This window comes from Cetorhinus maximus, chromosome 18 (assembly GCF_964194155.1).
Source record: "Cetorhinus maximus chromosome 18, sCetMax3.hap1.1, whole genome shotgun sequence".
NCBI lineage: Eukaryota > Metazoa > Chordata > Chondrichthyes > Lamniformes > Cetorhinidae > Cetorhinus > Cetorhinus maximus.
This window is the reverse complement of record NC_135896.1, coordinates 21,680,836-21,685,258: the sequence shown is the minus strand read 5'-3', so window position 1 is coordinate 21,685,258 and position 4,423 is coordinate 21,680,836. Positions and strand designations below refer to the sequence as shown.

At 41.6% G+C, this 4,423-nt stretch overlaps 1 pseudogene; it reads right to left on the bottom strand.

Moving 5' to 3' along the window:
• Window positions 1-394: 394 nt before the first annotated feature.
• Window positions 395-783, bottom strand: LOC144693457 (cholecystokinin pseudogene; annotated as a pseudogene).
• Window positions 784-4,423: the final 3,640 nt, after the last annotated feature.

Below are 4,423 nucleotides of genomic sequence, written 5' to 3'. Positions count from 1 at the left end.
GCATAGGACTCACTCACCTAAACAGAAACCTAATAAAAATTATGTCAAAACATTTTTTTTAAATTAATGCCGGAAACCTCATCCCGCCCGTGGATGAGGTTTCCTCAAAAATGCAAAGGCCGCTTGGCCCTAAGTTTGCTTTTTTTTATTGTGATGTACTAAACATTGACAGATGAGATGCTGAATTATTTCAGTCTTGAATCATTAATATTAATAAGAAACTGGACTGAGCCAGACAATTCTTGCGAAATGCTGCATATATATATATTGCATCATCTTACAAACAAATTCACATTAAGTACCATAGTAAATAGAATTTAAAACACTAATTTTTAAGACACCAAATTAAAGTTTTTCTTTTGTACAGAATTGGGCGTGTATTTGTGTTTTATTTTTACGATGAATATTCATATTCTTCAGCACTGCGCCAGCCGAAATCCATCCATCCCACGTAATCCCGATCACTTATCCTGTGGGACGGGTCCAGGTTCTGCAATTTGGTTCCCATGAGGGCGCCTCTACCCAAAGGACCTTTCCTGACTTGTTGAAGCAGGGCTTCAGCCCTATGAGCAGGGCTCCCAAGTTGGCTCTCTGCTCGTTGTTCTGGAATGGTTTCACATGGTCAGGGGACTGGGCTTCCCGATATTGCCTTTGGTGCATGACAACGCTTTGCTTCAGCTCACTGCCGATGGGACTACCATCATCAGGCCCGTTGATGAGTCTGCCAATGCAGCCCGAGGAGAGAACCACGAGAAACATACAGACACAGCTTCCACTGTTCATCGCCGTTTTATGTCCTGGTCTCAGATGTTGCACTTGGAGCGAAACGTGTTCCTTTTGGGAGTCAGACTCACTGTTGTTTGCAGGAGCGCTATTTATAAGACAAGGCAGGATGTATTCTTTGCAGAATTGACGTGATAGTGTTTAAAAAAACCCAAAAGCGAAGTTGTCAAGCGAAGGGAACGTCAGCGAACGACTCCAGTTTAAAAAGAATGAGGAGGTGTGGTGGTGCTGAGGAGGGGAGGAGGGGTCTCTGAGTGAAGCTGGGCAGTGAAAAATTGCTGTTAATTTACACGTTAATGGCCTTAATAGGCCTCTTAATTGTTGGCGGGCGTGCTGCCGACTCTCGCACGTGCCTGTTGACTGAAATATCGTACAAATACGTAATGTCAGGACACTCGCCCAACGTCATTGCGCGCTGTTTTACGCCCAATCGGGTCGGGCATGCGCCCACCCGCCCGCCCGCGGGACCTAAAATTCTGCCAGATGTTTTGTACATTGAGGCAGTACTTGAACTTTCAGAATGGACATACCCTGTTTGCAAAAAAACCAGTGAATAAAACTTTAGAGGCAGCTTACGTTTGCAAGTCTATCTAGTTTCTTCTCTGAATTGATATTCAATTGTTTGTGAAGTATAAACGGTTTCATTTTACAGGCCTCCATCCATTGTGACTTTGGCTTTTTTTGAAGTGAAGTTAAGCTTATTATACATTGTTACAGTCTACTTAAAGACGTGATTCACTTTGCTCATGTTCTGGGTCTGCGAGCAGGGGTTCATTATAAGCACAAGGCAATGTGTAACATTTTGTATGTGGCGTGTCGTACAAACACATTGCTTTACCAATAAAAGTTGACCAATTATTGGCCTAGATGTGCTAATGTAATATCTGTGCTGCACTATTTTCTGGTTTGCTCACAGCTGGCAAAACCAATATAGATCATGAACTTGGAACCCAAGGTAGGTGGAAAATATAGCTTTTGATTGCTGGAAACATGCAGTGACTTGTTTATGTTCAACTTCAACTACATACAAATGATAGCATCACATTCAGTTGTTCAGTAGATTAATTCTTACTCATTTGCTGCACTGTAGACATTTTTTATTGAATAACCCTATCAAAGGCAAAAACAATTGATCTCCAGGTGTTGTTAAAGTCACAAATGATTTCAACAATTTTCTGTAAAGTAATCATTGAATACAATGCTTGGTATATTGGTGATGGTTAGCATTTTTTTCTCTAGGTAAATGATTTGATCTTGCATCAACAACCATATCTTTCATTATTTATGGGCCCTGTGACTTAGATTTGCTAATCAGGCATTTCATGTGGAATAGTTGAAAGTCACAAGGAATTGTGTTAGTATTTCATTTATGACAACCCCTTCACTGAAAATACAATGGTAATGATGTGAAAACCAGAACCTTCAACAAGGCATTCCGCTGAATCATCTAATTCCCTTGCAAGTCAAGCTTCCGCTTTTCTGCTACACCAAGTCTGAATTTCACACTAATATAATTGCTCCAGGCATCCCTGACAGCTTTCAAATCCATCAACAGACTGAATAGAACAACCGCAAAATATGAATCTATTACGTTATTATGCAATAGTATAGGATTTAAACTTATTTTTTCTAATAACATAAATTGGCAATGCATCACAGTCTGCTGAGGAAGTGTGGTAATCTGTCTTGTACAATTTGTGCTGATTTTACACAGCGACTTTCTGAAATAAAAGTTTCTCCCGTGAATTCAGTGGAGGAGAAGGTGTGTGAAATAGGGCACAGATCAGGGAAAGTCTGCAGAGCCTCGCACCTCCTGTTGACCTCCTCAAGACTCCCAAAGAGGTGACTGAACATCTGGAGACCATTGCAGCACAAGCTCTTTCTGCTATTTTCAGATTGAACGTTGTCATGTTCCTTTTGTCGGGCCGCTTTGCTTGCCAACGTGGTTGCATGCCTAGCTGCTGGTGGGTGAGTTGGCAAACAATATATTGCAGACACTGAGACCAATATAAGATGAAGCATATGCTGTTCATTAACACAAGTAACAGAGCACTAACACAATGTGTGCTTCTCAAACCAGACCCTATTCTAAACTACTGATTAACATTGTAGCCCGCGCTACACAGCAATTGGGTAATACAGTCACGTGGTCAATCTGATCACATTCTCTTAAAGGTGTATTGCACCTCAGATTACCACAAACGTCTACCAAAGTTGCATGCAGCCAAAGAGCATCATCGCTTTAAGAGGCGTGGATTGCCTTTGAATGGCATCAGGAATGCATAACTTCTGATCTATCACCACTAAGAGAGCTGTCAGTCAATGGCATGAGGAGTGCAGGCTGTTCAGTAATTCTAAACAAATGAGACTAAGGTTACCAATTGTGCTTGTCTATATTCCTGGAGGTTTCATCATATGACATTTGTCCTCCTCCAGCCTTGTTCAGTAAAACATCCCTTTCTCCTATCTCCATTCAGGATGCCCAACTCTCAGGGAATAAGTTAAGGGGCACTTTGGCATGGGGGACCATATGACCGTTGGTGGATGGGTGGGGGTGGATGGTGTTCTGCTGAACCTATGAGAACGGGGGACATGGATTTGTTGGTGGACGTATGAGAACGGGGAGGTGGGGCGCTGGCGGACCTGTGTGAGTGGGGGCGGGGGTGTTGTTGCTGGCAAGTGTAAGGGGAAAAGCGCAGTGCACATGCGCAACTGCATACTGCGCATGCTCAAAAATCGTGGACCAAGAATACAGGACAAACAGCATCCCAGCAACAAACGACCCGGGACACGCAACAACAGCCTCAAATGCTGGATAGTCCCATAAAATCCGGGACAGTGGGAGATTCCAACTTCTTTAAAACATTCAATGAAATTGAATAAAACTCATTTTTCTGAATGCACCTATGATTTTTGTTTTCTCCCAGCTTGACCCAAGCAGCACCTTGGAGATTAAATTCGATTCCTAGAGACTCCAGATCAATCCTGCAGCAATGACGACCCTAAATGAGGCACAGGCACCAATCTACCTTGAGCCTCTAAGTCACGAGATTAGACTCACAGGTCAATTGCTCCTCCCACTTATCGATGAACTACAGGCCTTAAAAGTTTTGTTCCTCCTGCAAATTCACTTGGATTCACAGCTCTGCTAACAGACTGTGCAGCAAATGTTTCTGCATTTATATTCAACAATATTTCACCCGTAGCATTATATCAATTGATCCCTGCCATATAAATCTGATAAGAGGATAATAAGCATTTCTGTATTTCAACCTGAGGAGATTGTAATTCAAATTAACATGATAAAACTAAAGCATTAACTTTTACAAGTCATGAAAAATAAATGATATTTCTTGGCATTAATCTTTTATTGATTGCGTTTCATAAAGTTCTTTATTTTTTGTTACCAGCTGAGGATTTGTGTGCAGATCTGCTGTTGACTCTTATAAACTAATGACCTTTCTCACAAGTATGTGTTCAGAAAAAATAGCTTCAAGAGCACTGTGAACTGACATCATCTTGCCAGACTTTGTTCATCTTCTTAGACTTTGTAGATCCATCAAAAAATGTTTAGAAAGCATAGAAGCAAACAGAGGAGTACACAGTTACAATTACAAGTTGTGGAGCTGGAAGGAGAGCA